An 18,853-nucleotide genomic window follows, 5' to 3' on the forward strand; every position below is an offset into this window, starting at 1 on the left:
ATATATACGAAAATTTGGAATGAGTGTCAAAGAGGCAACTCTCGATCCTAGATATACTTGAATAATAGATTTACACCAATGTATGTAATTTCGTTATAAAAGCACTATTACCATTGCATAGGATTTAAAGTTCTAAATATAAATTACTTAATGGCTCATCTAATAACGCTTTTAGAAGAATTTAAAATATAACAAAGGGCCTTATAAAGTGTTATATATTGCAAGTGAAAAAATATTTTATTTCAGTCATTTTAATGCTTCTTCATCATCGTTTTCGTCCGAACCCTCCGAATCGTCCTCGGTATGATATGGAATCGAAAGGCCTTTTGCGAAATGATGTGAAGGATCCGCGGCTATGTGGTTGTCGCCTGTAATTAACAAATAAATCATAAAGTGTCATGGATGGTCGATTCAATCCTAGAAATGATGGCCGTTTATACGCTCTCTTCGTTGTTGGAACGTTATTGCTACGACTTTCTCCTATGCTATAATTGTTATCAAAGTCTTCTTGTATATTAAACTGTTGGTCTACGGATAATTCTAATAGTTCGTCCATTTTCGATTTGGGTATATTGTAATATTTCTCTGTTTCTGTATTGTAACAGGTGTAAATGTCATCATTCGATACACAGGACAGTAGACCTTCCTGAAATCAAAAATGCAATATTTTATTTATAGGTATACCCATTTGATATACTGGACAGGAGTCGATCCTGAAATTAAAAATACAACATTTCATTTGTAAGTATAGCCATTTGATATACTGGGCAGGAGTTCATCCTGAAATTATAAATTACAGCATTTCATTTGTAGATATATGTTTAGTCAATTGATACACAGGAAAGAAGTCTATCATTAGATTAAAACTGTAATGTTCCAATTGTAGATGTATGTGTTGTCATTTGATACACAGTACAGAAGGATAATACTGAAATTAGAGATGCACTGCCTTATCTCATTTGTAGTTGTAAATCATTTTATAAACAAAACAGAGACGCATTAGTTCACATCTTGTTAGAAGTCAGAAGTTCAAACGGAATCCATATAAATTTCACAAGATTTATAATTTTGTATATTTCACTTATACAGTAACGATCCTTAATTTAAAATCACAATACTTTATCTATAGATAAGTATCTTCATTTTTATCATCAGTATATACAAGGACATCAGTTGGTAATAATTATCCACTGGCAGATTTTGAATTAAGTTCAATGAGCTAAAGTCGTATGAAAAATTTAACCAAAATCTGTGGCAAAGTCCATTTACTGGAATTGGTGACTTTGAATAATATGAACATTTTGCCTCATTGTTGTCTCATTGGCACTCATAACACATCTTTTATATCTATTTTCAAAAAATGTACTTATATCAACTAATCGAAAATGTAATGCACGGCTTGCTGCAAATGAAGGATTGGCTTTCCAATCAAAAAGTTCAATTCGTCATAAACCAATAACAGACAAAAACTCATATGTTTTACAAGCATCAAACATATAACCTCAAAAGACCCAATACGTTATCTTAAGTGTTATGTAAAAGTAATACCACTAGTTCTATCAAAGTATTTAATTGAATTTCGCAGTTGAAGCATCCCAGACATAACACCTTTGTTAACGTGTTCTCTTTCTATATTGCGATATTTTTTTAAAAGTCCATAATAGTGCGCAGTGCCATTGTGGTTAATATCGATCATAGACTAAATAAGAGTGGTTTAATATCTTATTTTTCAATCCTTCTGTTGTATACAAAAAAAGGAAAAACTATTTTAAGAGCAATAAGCGTGGTATGAAGTAATGATAACTACTCCTTTCAAGAGTAAAAATGGGTTCAACTTGGTTCATGTATATGTCAATATAATAATACAGGGAGACGGAAATTGCTACAAAAAAATCCAACAACAGACTATATCGAGAAAAACATCTTACACTTCCGAACAAAAATATATAAACAAAAATTTAAAAAAAACACATTGCCTTAACGGTTTAGTTTGATATATATAAAATATGAGTTAAACTAGTTTTGCATGCAAACAACTCCCTTCTTTCGTTTAAGGCTAAAGTGTCGTAAAAGTAAATCACACAATAAAACAAATCTTTAACATTACAGCGTCCAACAGGATGGCCATTAACCCGAACAAGGAAATAAATAATGGCATATAATGTGGAAGGCAGGGTGAACAAGTGCTCGTTTCTGAAGGAATTATATGAAATAAAACGTGAAATGCATGTATTTGCATAAGTTGTATGGTTAAATTTAAATTATTCCACCACTGAGACAGAGTCTATGTCAATACTGAAGACTATGCACATGTATGAAGGAATGTAGGGTAACTACTAATTACAAAGGAACTGAATCAAATTTATTTACTTATGAGAACAAAGAAAATTACGTAATTCATTTCGAAGGAATAATTTTTGCCATTATTTCAAAGTCAACGCACTCGATCATACAACATATTATTTATGGATGTTGAAATCTGCAAGAAGAACTGAAATATTGAACAAACATGTTTCTTTTCAAATAAAATCCATTAAGTAAAGAAATAAGCGTTTGACACATAAGTGGTCGTAATTAAAATAGATGGTGATATTAATGTGATTTCTTAAAGTGAGCAATAGTTAATTATGTTACTGCAGTCTTCATAATAACTAATATGATTGCCCATTCCTTATGTTATTTTGTTTAAACATGGTTCAGCTGGAATATTCAGAATAGTGTTAGCAGCAGTCAGTTATATTTTACAGCGGTGCAATACTGCATCTCCTTATTTTGATGATATAATTTGGTCTTTTTAAGATCTTCGACATGTTAGAACATATGAACACCTGGAAAAACACGACAGAAAGACTGGGCCAAAAGCATATTATGATACATTTATGTCTATAGAAATAAGATCATATGTACTCCACCATACAAAATGCAGCAAAAAATACCAAATTTTGAAAAATCAAGTTTTGCATGCGTACAATTCCCTCCTTTCGTTTAAGGTGGAAGTGCCTTAAACGAATACGCGTAGTAGGAAGTAATGATAACGACTCCTTTTAAGAGTAAAAATTTTCAACATGCAAACCTTGCATGTTGAAAACGATTATCATAAATATTTGAGACACCATCACATAAACTGCGTATAGATTGCAATTCTTCCCATAAAAAAGTGTGTTGTCTACAAAATAGAGACAAAGGCAAAAGATACCAAAGGAACATTCGAACTATATAGAGAGAGAGAAAACCAAGGACTGAGTAAAATAAACAAAAAAAACGGTAAAACATTCATTACATCAGGTTTTTTGTGAGAGTATAACAAACAATCATCGTTTTGATCACATAGAAAGAGACTTCCTTGAAAGTTCAAGCAATAAGTTGATCCTTAAATGTCACAAATTCACTATTTTTATGTTGTATTTGGTCTTATAATCTCTCTTTTTGTTATAATAGTGCGCAAATGACAACACACACCAAAGGAAAACCTCTAAACTTTAAACTGTAAATTCTGTTTAATCATGTATTGCTTTAATATACATTTGTTTCCTAAATTTGTTTATGTTTTAGGTATGTTTCATGATCGCCAGGATTTCTGAGTCCATCTTTTCCACCTTTTATCAGTTTCTCAAAGCATTAAAAGGAGTTCAATTAACTATAGTGCAGTCTGGAATAATGGAATCTTATTTCAATATTTGAAACCCATACGATAAGTCATTACATTATCATGTTAACCTTTGAAAGACTATTATTGAAGTACAAAGTTATCGAGTAAAAAGTAATGATTATGCTAACCATGAGATTCAAATGATTTTTTGTCTATTTATTATTAATATTTATCGTCATCCTGTCTTGCTCACACTGTTGTAGCTACTATTATAGCCCTGTATAAAGGGAATTATCTTTTAGTTAACAGATAAAGGTATTCTCACGGGTTCATTATTATATAATAATAACATAACATGGTAATCAATTATTAACGTGTTAAACTAAATGTCAAAATTGCAATTATTTATTGACATATAACAAAATATGATACTAAAAAGACATAAATCAGTACTGGAGTGTTAGGTTATTTATCTATTCGAAGTATTGTTTTAATGTTCTTATTTGTATTATGAAAACATTTATGTACCTTTTCTTATTAAGACAATACACTTCTCGGTTACAATATTATTTATAAGGTAATGATATTTGTCAGTAAAACATTATTATTAAAAGGCAATATCTGTCGGTTAACATATATTATTTATAAGGTAATGGTGTTTGACAGTTAAAATATTATTTATAAGGTAATGGTATTTGTCGGACACAAAATCATAGTCCTGTTCAAACACATATACACAAATTCATTGAACACATCGATGTGTGTTAAGAAAATTGTTATCCTTAATAAAATTTAAATCAACACAATATTGAACTCCGAGGAAAATTGAAAACCGTAAGTCAATAATGAAATGGCAAAATCAAAAGCTCAAACACATCAAACAAATGGACAACAACTGACAGATAATAAAACTAGAATAAAAGAATACAAATCGACAGACATATCTGGCTTTCATGTATTTGCTGCATTTTCGTCACATTTTAAAACTTCAGGTCAGAGATTAAAATATTCAAAAGAAAAGTCCAACCTAACTGCTTGTGCCTGTTCTAAGTTAGAAATCTCGACTGTTGACACATCAACTTCAGCATTGATAGACTATATATATAATGTTCCACATCAATGGTGCATGCAGGGATGGTTTAGAGCGGGACATATAGAATGTCCATTGGTAATGGTCGTATGCTGCCATATAGATATTTTTGTATAGTTAAAGCTGTATCATTTAAGTATTAAAAAATTAGGCAATAGTAGCATACCGCTTTTCACAAATCATAAGTCGATTTAACTAGAACAGATCCGGGTAACAAACACATTTCTGTCATTACATATATGTAGTAGAAAGTTATATATCAAAATGATTAAAATTCAAAACCCTAATCAAATGGCAAAATCAAAAGCACAAACACATCAAAAGAATGGACGACAAATGTCATATTCCTGACTTGGTACAATCACTTCCTTGTGTAGAAAATAGTGGATTAAACCTGGTTTTCTAGCTAGCTACACCTCTCTCCTGTATGACAGTCGCAAACAATTCCTTTTTTGTAGTATTGAAAAACATCTCTTTCAATAGATTATACTACGGAACATCTGAGATCACCTCCAGTTTTTGGCGGGCTCATTCTTTGGTTTTCTATATTGTATTTTATGTACTGGCTTTATCTGTTTATTTTCGACATGTGCGTTTGAATATCACTCTGGGATGTTTCACCCCTCGTTTACTACGTAGATACAACCGATATCTAGAATTCATGAGACCAAACCAAATGAGCATGCATAACAGTTTTGGATCAGTGGTTTGAATGACGTTTTTAGGAATGTTATCAAACTTGATTTTTTATTACATTTGTACTTTTCAGATAAAATAGCCCTTATACCCTTTCGCCAATGGACGTTAAGCTACCAACAACTAATCAATCATTCCCTATTGAAATCCGCGAAGGGGTTATATACCGAACAAATTCTGATAATTTAACAAAGATAATTACATTGTATAGTTTACAATTGAATGCATTGTAACTTATTAACGTATATTGTCTTATTACCTACTCGATGATTTTCTTAATACAATTCAGTTAGATTTAACTGGTGAGGCGATATCATTCATTTTACTGTCCTCAGATTGACTTTCCATAACATTTACAAATGACCGCTGTATGTAACAGTTAAAGCCTAACTTATTGCCTTAAATTACAATTAATTGTACATATACGCTACAAAACAGACTGTTATACGGATGCTTTTGAAGTAAGAATGCTCAAAGTATACGGAAAATATTCAAGTAGAAAGGACGTTTTTGCATTAAGGAAGATGATCAAGAGGTACAGAATATACTAAAGAGGTTATGAAGATTTAAATGACAAAAAGTAGTTGCTTCTGTGGTTAAAAAATGATGCATGTAGTTATGTTAGGAGGATAGTCACCACGTTATGAGAATGTCATAAGCATACGGAAGAGATGTAGAGAGGATGGTCATGTTGTTATAAATATGCCCACGAGGGTAGGCGATTGGTTGCAAAAAAAAGAGGATGACCACTTGGGTATGAGAATGCTCGTAAGATGAAGAAGATGCCCATGTTATTCTATACTGATAGAAAATGAATAGATTAACCATTAACCTAATGTAAAATATCAACCGAAGAATTGAATTGAAACAAATGTGGTGTAAAATCAACAAGAATGGCAAAGCAACCAAATGTAAAAAGTAATATTACTAAAATATCAATAGCATGAAAACTAAACAAAGATGAAACACAGAAGATGACATAACAATATTCAACCAAAGTGGAATTCAAATCTCAATAGTCAAATAAAGATCGACAAAAAATGGTAAAAACGAGAAACAACGTGTAGACAAAAAAAATTGAGAATGGAAATGGGGAATATGTCAAAGAGACAACAACCCGACCATAGAGCAGACAACAGCCGAAGCCCACCGATAGTTATTCAATGAAGCGAGAAATTTCTGCACCCTGGAGGCGTCCTTTAGCTGGCCCCTTAACAAACATGTATACTAGTGCAGTAAAAATGGACGTCATATAAAAACTCCGAGATATACAAAAGAAACTAAAATCAAAAATTATACAATACTAACAAAGGCCAGAGGCTCCTGATTAGGGACAGGCGAAAAAATGCGTCGGGGTTGAACATGTTTTTGAGATCTCAACCCTTCCACTATACCTCTGGCCATGTAGGAGAAACAAACACACAACAATACGCACACAGTAAAACTCAGTTTAATAGAAGTCCGAGTCCGATGTCAGAATAGGTAACAAAAGAAACTAAATAAAATGACAATAATACATGAATTAACAAAGGACTACTAGCAGTTACTGACATGCCAGCTCCAGACCTCAATTAAACTGATTGAAAGATTATGTCTTCATCATATGAATGTCAAGCACAATCCCTCCCGTTAGGGGTTTACTATAATACCATCCTAAAATATATGAGAAAAACATAACCCGTGTCATGCCAACAACTGTTTTTATAATAAATGTGTTTGAAACCATATATTTCAAAACACTAAATAAAAATAAATTGAGCACCACATACCTTATAAGGTTATGGCAGTTGTTTACACATTTAAAAAGAATTCATGGTTTGTCGAATTCTTGTCATTGTATGAGAACTAAATTTGCTTATCATCTCGATATTTTTAGTTATTAAGAAGAAAAAAAGTAATATAGTAACTTTACTTTAACAGGCAGCTACTATGTACAGTACATAATGACCAATCAAAATATGAATTCTGATAACCTCTGTAGCCGGTTAACAGATAAAATCACATAGATTCATGCAAAGCTAACAAAACAGGGCATGTGTAAGGCAACACTATCACACTTGAGGTCTGAACTCCACAGGTAATGTGCATGTGACAATCACCTGTCAATGGACTGTCAAATGGGACCAGCAACCAGTGAAGTATAATAGAAATACTAACAAACGAAATAAATTATACATTAAGATTATTAAGGTAGATAGGGTGTCTTCCTCCATTTTGGATTTTGAAATACCAGAAAACAAGGTCTAAATTTTTGATAAAATGTGCAAATTTTGAGATTAGTAGGTAATTCATGTGTAAGATTTTTCATTATAATGTAGAAAATGCCATGTTGTATCATATTTAGGGTTGTATTTTACCAAATAAACAATTACTTTTGTTTGAATCATTTTTTTCCAACTTTCCAAAATAAGGGGAGACAACTCAAATGCAAGGGCAGATAATTCAGATCGTGTTACTTTTACAATAGAATGTGTTAGGAATTTACCCATTTTATTATGTAGCAAGAAAACGAGTCCGGTGACACCATTTTTTCTTCTTATTATTTGAAAGAATATTATTGGAGCTATCTTTTCATAATTTATCTCAAAATTCTATGGTGTAGTTTTCGTTTATGACCGAAAATTTGGTTTTCCATGCATAATCTATACAAAATCTGACAATTTTGCGTGAAAATAAGTCCGGTGACCCATTCTTTTTATTAATGTTCTCAAACAAGCAGGATATAAAGTACATTTTGGCAAATGATTAAGAAATTCTATGGATTATAATTAAGACACCAAATCTACCTTAAGCTTTTCAATGGCATTCAAAAACCAGATATATAGTGGTATGCGATATAGTTGAGTAAAAAGTCACACATTCAGCTATGGAATAGCCCAAAATAGAGGCAACACAAACTGTAAATGCACAATAGGTGGTATTTCTATAGGGTTGTTTTAAAATCAAGTTTAAGAATGCATATTTCTTGCCAGCGTTTTGTGATACATTACGTACATGTAAGTACCATAAGCAATGTGTATATGCTTTATTGATGTTTCAGTTTTTTTTTTTATATGTGAAATGTTTGATATAAATGTTTTTTATTGTTCTACTAAGCGTCGACTTTTGTATAGTATCGCCAAGTGCAAGGTCGGGATTAAATGTGGTTTTTTTTTAAACAAAACATCAGGAAGTTGTCAGTTCGCATCTTTTATTATATTTTGCACTTTTATATTTCAAAGTAAACACATAAGTCTTGCTTGCATCATACTTGTCAGTTGGTTGGTGTTCATCCTGTTGTGAATTAAATTAGTTCCTTACTCAAGCCCAGAACTATTATAGACGTTTTCAAATTAGAGAGAAGTTTGATTGTTTATGTGGACATAAGTTAAATATAATTGTACCTATAATAAAACTGTCTTTGGATTCGTGTTAGCTTAAAAGACAGTTCCGCCAACTACTGTCTTTACCTTTGAGTACATATTAGATTTTTTTTAATGTAATGCAAAATTGCGTCAAAATTGTATTGTTAGGCGAACATTTTCAGAAAAAAAAAAGCAAAGCAAAACGATTTTTGATAGACATTAATTAGTAGGCAGATGACACGATTTTGCTGTACTACTATTTTTTTGTTTTTTTATTTAAATTCTCTTTGAATGGAAATACAGCCGGTCATGCAATGGACCTATATGGGCACATAACTCGAACAATTGTACGAATGTTGAATTTTTTTAGAGGGTTGACGCAGCGTTCGTATTGCTGTTCATACATTGTATATCAAATTGCACTATTCATCTTTAATTGACAACTTAGGGAATTATAATGAGGCTTTTGTTCGCCAGTAAATATTACAATTATTTGTGCATTAACTGCATACTGCTCAGAACTAAAACATTCATATAACACATGGCTAAAACACGTTAGATACTAATTGATTACCCCGTTTATTTCATAGCAATTTATCAACTGTAATTATATATTTAGTCAATGCATGCTTTTATAAATGAATTGGCAATTAAACTACTGTGTATTTTCCACCATCTTTGATTTGAATAGTCACATAAATGCTAGAAACAGATTGTAATCGTCGAACAATTTTGTTTAAAACGACGATGCATGCGAAACTACGACCATATAATAGTCTGAATATTGTTAATAAAACAATGTCTTGAAATCTTAAGAATGAAATCGTGCTCATAGTCTCATGTATAAGTAAGAAGATGACAGTATCACATACATATATATATATTAAGGAAAGACGATTATTGGTATAGTTTCCGCAACGAAGAAAAAAGTACATGGTATGCATGGACAAAATGTGAATTTAATATATAAAAAAGAAAGATGTGGTATGATTGCCAAAAAGACAACTATCCTCAAAAGACCAAAATGACACAGCCATTAACAACTATAGGTCACCGTACGGCCTTCAACAATGATCAAAGGCTATATATTAAATCCAAAGATAGATAATATAAACTATATCACGTAAATTGCCTACAAACAATGATATTTTTTACGAAGATCTAGAATGTTACCAATGAGACAAGTTGCCCTCTTTATGTATTTCACTTTTTAAAACTTCAGACTTGAAACATATATTTTTAAACTATCTGAAAAATTACTATCATACCAATAACAGTCTAATCTAATTCCGTAATATCTAAGGCTGTTTTATAGTATTTATGATGGTATAGTAATTCTTTGATTACAGATTGCTTATTCTGGGATAATCAATGTCCTATGAATACAAATAAATTAGTTATAAAGAAAAGGCCAGCAACTTAAGATGCCAGTCTCGATCTTGATAATTTGTAGCATTATAAACACATAAAACATTCTATAAAATATGGAATAATTGGATTGTCGAGCAATGATGTGTTGTTACATCAATGCTTTGATTGTTGTTCTTTAGAAGTCTGTGTTATCCATTTTAACTTGATTAGTTAAATTACTGAGAGCCTTTTCATGGCACAAATGATTGAACGTTAGAACTAAAAGGCTATTTGTTCGCATCGTGATTTCTCTGCGGTCATTGGTACCTGTAATCATATATTAGTTTTAATTTCAAACTACTTGCTTGATAGACAATTAAAATGCCTGTGGCCTAATTTTTTCAATCTTGTTTAATAACTTAATCTCATCATACTTTTGATGTGTCATAATTTTTAATCATCACCCATCCCGTTGACTCGTATTGTTGAGTTATAACGTGATTTTTTATACGTTAACCAGTTCATCGTTTAGAATACTATAAATCAATCAAAAATAATACTTCAAACTTCCGTCTTAAAACACAACCTTGTACAATGGTCAATACATTAGATTTTAATGTTCAAAAACTCTTAGTTCAATAAAGAAATACTCGATATTAACAGTAAGTTTTGTTGAAAGAATCGGCCCACAAATATTTGTATACATGTTAAATGATGATTTACGTTTTCTTGCTAATCTATGATGTACGTCAAGTACAACAAAAACAAATGAGAAATTCGTCATTCTGATATTGTACGTGCTGGTACATAATTATTTTAATAACGAGTTGTATGACCATATGCAGTCTTCAAATGGTATACCAATGGTAAATTAGATGGCGTCGTGTCACACACAATGCTGATACATAGAGAATAATACATGGCAAAATCCGTATCATATGTCGTATCATCCCGAGACATCAATATCAGCCCAAGGGCCTTTAGGCCCGAGGGATGATATTGGTCGAGGGTGATACGGCATGTGATACGGATTTTGCCATGTATTATACGCTTTATCATATATTTCAACAGAAGAGTATTACATGTATATTATATGAACTGTTTTCTGATCCATAGCACTGGGTTACCTTCAGTTCTGCTTTTGTCTTGTTTCAAAGCCTTAAAATAACTGCTCAATTATTTATACGAAGCACCTGGGTAACCTTACAATCTGTTGCTTTAAAAATATTTTGTTTATTATTGTATTTATTTGAGTGTTTTGTATTTTTTATAGTTGCATTTAGTGTGCCAAAAAATATGTTGTGAAAACTTGATGTTCGTGACGTCACATACAACATAAAAACTTGACGTTCGTGACGTTACATACCAAATAATGACGTCATTCAAAAAATTGACCTATTTTGAGGAAATTTTTTCTTAAGCAAAAAAAAAACCAAACAACTGACTTTATGTAAAAAAAAAAAAAAAAAAAAAAGGTATGCGATACGGGTTTTACCATGCGATACGGGGTATGCGATACGGGTTTAGCTATGCGATACGGGGTATGCGATACAGGGTAGGTGATACAGACTGAAAAAACGAACCTTTATTAGATATACAAAATAGCTGTATTTTGTACTAAATATATGATAAATTATAATATTACATGCATTGCTTTATTCTTTAAATTGCACTTTTTTTAATTTGGATATTTATAACACGTTATAATTAAGATATGAGAGTTTGTGTCAAATTGTTTAAAATAAATTTGACAGCTAACATTACAACCTTTAAAGACTTGAATGCAAAAGAATACTAGAATGGCATGGCTTATACATGTATAATGAGAAAAGTTTTTATTTCTAAAAAAAATATCAATAAAAAGACTTTTTCATTGTTTGCATTTTTGGTATCGTAAGACAAAACTGAATATACATACTAGTGCAGTGTAACTTGCCTAATCCGACACACTAGGGGACCAGAAAAAAAATGTTGGATTAAGCATGGTTTTTTTCTGCAAGGGTAGGTATATTTTGGGATTAGAAAATGTGTCGGTTAGAGCAGGATGTTGGAATACTCCGATGTCGGATTAGGCATGTTACACTATACATCAATCACATTGAACTACCGTTGTATTCCTTATAACGGTCAAACCCCAATTATAGATTCGAGGTTTGCATAAGCAGCCTTGGAAAATATTTTATACACGTCTTCATGGCTATATGGCTATATGGCTTTACACATTTTTCTTGGACGATCTTCAAATGTGATGTCTACTACAATAACAAATAACACAAGAAACACATCACTCGGTCAGAACATAGACAGTTATTCTAAAGAGAGAAAGGAAAAATAAACACGTTATCTGTCCATTCTACAGTAAACAAAGTCATAAACCAACATTTGTTTTGATAGGTTTTGACGCGAACGCAAGACTAGTCACAATTCTTAAATTCCCTTGCTTGAAACTGTTGCGGTCATTGTTTATGGAAACATTTACAACTAAAACACATTTCCCATGAGATATTACTTTCCAAAAGCGTTTCACGTGTTACTTGGCTTTAAAATTAAAAACTTGACCTGACCATCAAGTCGGATTGACTAAGCATAAGTGTTTACACGTTATATGCGACAATAGGACAAATCAGGTAATAATATGATAAAATATTCGCCTTTGAACGTTCATAACGACGATAAATATAGAGAACCGTTGCTGACGTATACAATTTATTACGTGTTGTTTTCATTTTTCATAAAAAATATTATTTAGCATTTTTAGTAATTTACACTCGTTTTAATTTTTTTACATTTGATAAATAGATTTATCAAAATACGTATAAAGCACCTACAGTCACCATTCAGCAGTGATATCGTTGTCTCAACATAACTTTTGGCTCCAAACGGTCAATCAGCTAAAGCAGAAAGCAAAACATTAGGTAATCTAAGTTCATGAGCCAAAAAAACATGATTGGTGAGAGCCAAGTCTCCGTGTTGAAGACTGTACTTTGACTATAATGGTTTTTCTTTTACAAATTGTGCCTTGGGTGGGGAGTTGTCTCATTGGTACTCGTACCACATCTTCGTATGTTTATAAGCTAGGTGGTCTTATTAAAACTCAATTAAATTATGCATTTCGGATCAAGACTGACTGTTAAAAAAACTTAAAAGTTTTTAATGACTAAGTTATCAAATTCCATATGACTGCTATTTTTGAATTACACTTCATATATTATTATAGTCGGTTATTAGAAAAGAGGCGGACATTCAGATTGCAATAAACAATCAATTTTCCTAAAGGCTACAATGATTTCCTGTTTCGAGATAAAGACTTTAAAAAGTGGGTTTTTTTTTTTTTTTTTTACGAAAACTTGCTAGATTCAAAGAATATTATTAGGACAGTATTTTTGGTCAACAATATAGGTTTCCGTTACATTTCTTATCGTAATTTATACTTATCTCCCTTGCTTATCAATTTTTCACTAAAAAAAACACATGTCTCATCCTAGCATTCATAAGACATCTCAGTTCCGTTAGGGCTAAGGAAAATGTACTGTCTGGTCATTGGCAGAAAGTTGTTATCGACATTCTAATCATCAAAGACAACGATAAGACAAACAAGTTCACAAAGCATGCACTTTTTACAGAGACAACTAACAATTGAGCGACACATTCTCAACTAAAACCGGAGATGAACTATATGTCCAAATACAGGGATAACTTGTATTCAGTGATATCACAAATGAAGAAAATAGGACAGAATTGTACTTCTGTAAGACAATAGGAACATATTTGTAGTTATGTGCGACAGAGGTTTTCCGTGAAACATGGTGGGAGAAACCTGGTTTAATAGCTAGCTTAACCACAAATTGGTAAAGATCCTCTATCATTACAAGGATATCACTAAAGAAACCACAAGCTCTGACATATCTTATCAACTGCAGTCTGGATGATAGATACACACTCCTAAGGTGAAGGAAAAAATAACCACAATTCTTATATGACGTTCTTCAAACGCTTTGAGTACATACCCGTCGTAAAATATGAATATATTGCTTTTAGCTGTTCCAATCATACTCCCACGTCATATGGGGTTTTTTTCATGAATGGGCTACTTGACGTCATTGAACGATGACGTAAGAATATAAGCATTTTAAGCTATCGCTCGTTGCAAAATATTTAGCATCAAGGGCCAACCCGTGGTAAAATCAGTATAAATTAATTTCTTAATCAAATAACTTGTTCTAATAACTCTTACATTTTTATTTCTGCTGAGTATACAAGTATGACTGACATTTCGAAGACAGTGTTACTCGAACCATTAGTTTTGAGAATTGTTGAAAATTCGAGGTATGTGTTTTCCTTTTTACAATCACAAATTAGCGAACAAATCTAACATGAACCAATTTAACAACATAGCAACACCAAATATCTTTGATTGAACTATGTTCCATGAATCAATTAACTTATTATCATGTCTTCTGATCTATCAATAAGGAGTTTAATTGATGTTGACTTTATGTATGCGTTTCAATCATGGATCTGTTATTGTTTAACAATATTGAGAAATTAATAAAAATGTAGGAAACCGTTAATGACACTGCTATAATACAACATATGCTAAACAAATATATCGATATAGAGGTTACTACAGTGTTCTTAATGCCGAGCAGGTGCGTCCTTAATACACAACAAATTTTAAATGAGCTTGGGCAAGATTTCAGCACATAAAACCTTGGAATTATCTATTAAAGCTTAGAGACTAAAAGGTTGATAAGTCAAGTTTGTAATTGTGTGTACGAATGTCAAAATTATGTAACAACAATAACACTATACTGATTAAATAAAAATTCCCACAGACAATATTAAAAAGAAGATGTTGTATGATTGCCGATGAGACAACTCTCCAAAAGAGACCGATTGACACAGAAATTAACAACTATAGGTCACCGTACGTCCTTCAACAATGGGAAAAGCCGATATCGCATAGTCAGCTATAAAAGGCCCCGAAATGACAATGTAAAACAATTCAAACGAGAAAACGAACGGCCTATAATTCATATAAAAAAATGAAAAACAAATATGTTAACATTAACATTAACAAACGACAATCACTGAATTACAGGCTCATGGCTTGGGAGAGGCACAAATCTAAAACAAATGTAGCGGGGTTAAGCTTGTTAGCGGAATCTCAACTCTTCCCTAACGTGGGACAATGGTGTAACAGTACAACATAAAAACGAATTAAAGTTAGTCGAATATTGATGTAAATGATACGATAGTCACATGGGAGGAAACATATTTGGGAGATTTTGGATTTTCTATAAATGTTTTTTTTTTTTTTTTGTATTCTTTCCAAAAACAATGTTATGAAATTTCATGAGCTGCAAGACGATTATGAGTGCATGTATTGGTATTAGCAAAACAAGTGGTAATTGCAATCTCGTGAAATGTTACCATTTTCTCATCTGTTCGATTTGGGGTTTTCTTTAATAACTTCAATAGGTGGCTGTTTATTAGGTTTTTTGTCCTTCGATCTTTCTAAATTTATTTTATAAATTAAAGTAGATATGGGGTTTCCGCCAATTAAACACCCAAAGCTCAAAAAGCACGAAAAGACGTCTAAAGGTCAACATGCATTTATTTCACGAATAAACATTTAATTTCTTTTCAGTGTGTCAAGTTGTGAATTGTGCCTATAGTCTAGAAATGAAATGAATAAAATAAAATCGAGTAAAGAAATAGGGAATATGTCAAAGAGACATCAACCCGACCAAAGAGGGGATAACAGTCGAATGCCACCAATGGGTCTTCAACGCAGCGAGAAAATCACGCACTCGGAGGTGAAATTCAGCTGGCCCTTATACTAGTTTGGTGAAAATGGACGTCATACTAAACTCCAAAACATATAACTGAACTACAATTTTAAAACATACGTCATACTAAACTCCAAAACATATAACTGAACTACAATTTTAAAACATACAAGACTAACAAAGACCAGAGGCTCCTGTCTTGGGACAGTCCTAAAAAAGCGGTGGCGTTAAACATGTTTTGTGAGATCTCAACCTTCCCCTATACCAATGTAGACTACAGATACAAACAGCAAGACTATCTTGACTGCAAGAATATTTAGAAATGGGAACGTGCGTTCAAATCGCTTTTCTTAATCAACCTTCATCGATTAGATACGTAGAAACTTTAAAACCAGTATGTCTTGGGAAAGGTAAATCAAATTTTGCAGCATTAAATTAACTTTTTTAATCTCAATTATTAACAACACAGGATTGCAGCTACATTTTTGTACTTATTGTAAAACACTAAGACTAAACCTGATTTTGTAAATTCGAATCGTCCTCTTTAATATTGAGCCTTTGCTACAAGGAAAGTTTCATGCAGTAACTTAAGAAAACGAGGAGGAAGATGCGACTTCCCAAAACATTAAATGGTTTAAACTAAACTAAAATATGTTTTTAATGTAAGGGTGAAAATTGAATTTTCAAATTCTCAAACACTGGTCGAACTATAAAAGAGCAAAATCTCCATTTTGGGTGAAAAACAAAGAGGCCAGCTATCAATCAGGCTGTAAATCGTATTCTGTAAACTTAAATATATTTCAAAATGGTAGCATACATATTTGGTAAAAACAGGATTTTAAAATGTACGCCTCATTTCATTTAATGGCAGGTAGGATTTGAAAATCAAAGTTAATGTATCCGTTTAATGGAATAACGACAGCAACTTCATTTAAATAAGATGGTTGTTTTAAAACTTGTTTCTCATATTTCAAAGATAATATACACAGAATAAGTTAAAACCTGCAAGTTAATAAAATGCTACATAACAAATTCAGATCACATAAATGTAGCTTTCAAACTGAACGGAAACTTTATAATTATTGCATTTCCAATTTTTATGGCAAATTTCTTAAAACTATAATAATAAATCGTGTGATTTTAGAAAAATCTTTTCATATTTTATACCAAAGATTTGTTTAGTCTAACTATACAAATCCTTGTCTATACCCAATTAGCCATTCTCTAGAAATACTTTTCTTAATTTTTCAAAAACGAAACATTTCATGAACAGTAAATTTTAACAAATATTTGTAATAGTTAGAAATAAATATATTTACCTGCTGATTACTAAAGGTAATTGCTGCAAAACTGTCAATTAATACAATAACATATACACAAGTTATAAAATACAACTTCATATCCATATTTAGCGTTAAAGTCTAATCCATAAGCACCTTTCTATTAACAATAACTTTTATAGCCAAAGTCTCTTTTGTCTCCTTAATTAATCTTAATAAGTTTGCTGCTGGTTCCCTGTACGACTATTAGCTTCTGTTCCAATTCACTGTGTTATTGGATATCGTTGGATCACGTTTTATGTTTTATAGGCGCTAGATCTTTTCCCCGCCTTCGTTGTTGTGGTAAAATAAAGCATCAAATTGATCAAATGTAAATACTATGTATATACTTAGCTTTTCTTTTGAAATTTGTCGTATGACCAACATGTAGGAGTATGTGATGAATTTATTATTATTTTTGACTCTAACACTCATTTCATAAAAGCCATTCCAAACATGAAGGCAATGGGATAGTAATTAGTGAAATGAATAATACCAAAACCGGTGCGCAATACGTATTTGAATCCTACAATTATTTACTTCTTGAACTGATGAATAAATGTCCTACAAATTAATTTATTAAAGTTCTTGTCTTGTTTCTTTTCTTTTCCTTTTAAGTTGATGATGTAACAGCTAACAACACCAAGTGCAATACGTGTATTTGAAGTTTTGTATGTTGTAGATCGACATCAAGTGAAATTAAGAATGGAAATGGGGAATGGGTTAAAGAGACAACAACCCGACCATAAAGCAGACAGCAGCCGAAGGGTTTCGTTTTTAATTAGATTGAATAATACTACTGCAGAAATAATAAAAAAAATAACATCAAGAAAAAAACACTAAATTGTCAGCAGATAAAATCACAACGAGGCAGTGAACAAATAATTTGAGGGTGACAAAGCACATAAAAGAGGGATGAAATGATTTGCATTCAAAAACTTTGAAGTGGAACATTTATTTCATTTAACAATACGGTTCCAATAGTTTTGTCATCTTAGCGCCATATCTTCTCTTTTAACACTGCTCTTTTTATTTACACTAGAACACACCCGCGAAATCGCGGGCATTTAGAGCTTGCTTGAAAGTATGCCGGTAAACTGTCTTTTGTATTAATTAAGATATCAAAAGTCATAGGTACTTGGAGACATGACAACTATTTTAAGCCCTCTCCCTTTTTTCCAAAGTCCGTTAATTTTTTTCTGTTAAATTCCATGATTTTCGCGTTTCTGTATACCATGAACAAACTAATATAATTATAAATAAAGTGTATTTGCTATTAACTATCAATTCCAAGTTTCTTATTATAGGAGAATAATCATAGTATACATGCATGATAACGCGAAAATAAGTGTCCTGTCCCCGAGTAATTATGAAAACTGTTTTTAAAAGTTTAAAACCGGAAGTCTTGTCTATGACTTAAAAGTCGGTCTGATGACAGAAACAATGTCCGGACGACTTTTTTTCGTTTATCTCCAAAAATAACCGAAACTGAATAATCATAAGAATGGATGACAAATGCGAATAGCCTTGGTGCCTATAGGACATTGAGGCTTGATGATTAATTTATTGTGGAAGGAAGAGAAGCGACACACAAAATCAGGTCTTCTCGTTAAATAGAAATAGATGCTGCATGTAATTTAGTAGCTCTTTTATCTATACTAAGATAAAAACAT

The 18,853-nt window shown here is 31.8% G+C and overlaps 1 long non-coding RNA gene across 1 annotated transcript; it reads right to left on the reverse strand.

Annotated features, from left to right (window-relative positions):
* Positions 1-200: 200 nt before the first annotated feature.
* On the reverse strand, positions 201-17,513 carry LOC143057044 (uncharacterized). Its single transcript, XR_012972613.1, has 2 exons — positions 17,181-17,513; positions 201-646 (listed from the first exon to the last, which is right to left on the reverse strand). It is a non-coding gene; the product is annotated as an uncharacterized LOC143057044 (long non-coding RNA).
* Positions 17,514-18,853: the final 1,340 nt, after the last annotated feature.

Source organism: Mytilus galloprovincialis, chromosome 13, assembly GCF_965363235.1.
Source record: "Mytilus galloprovincialis chromosome 13, xbMytGall1.hap1.1, whole genome shotgun sequence".
In the NCBI taxonomy this organism is placed as follows: domain Eukaryota; kingdom Metazoa; phylum Mollusca; class Bivalvia; order Mytilida; family Mytilidae; genus Mytilus; species Mytilus galloprovincialis.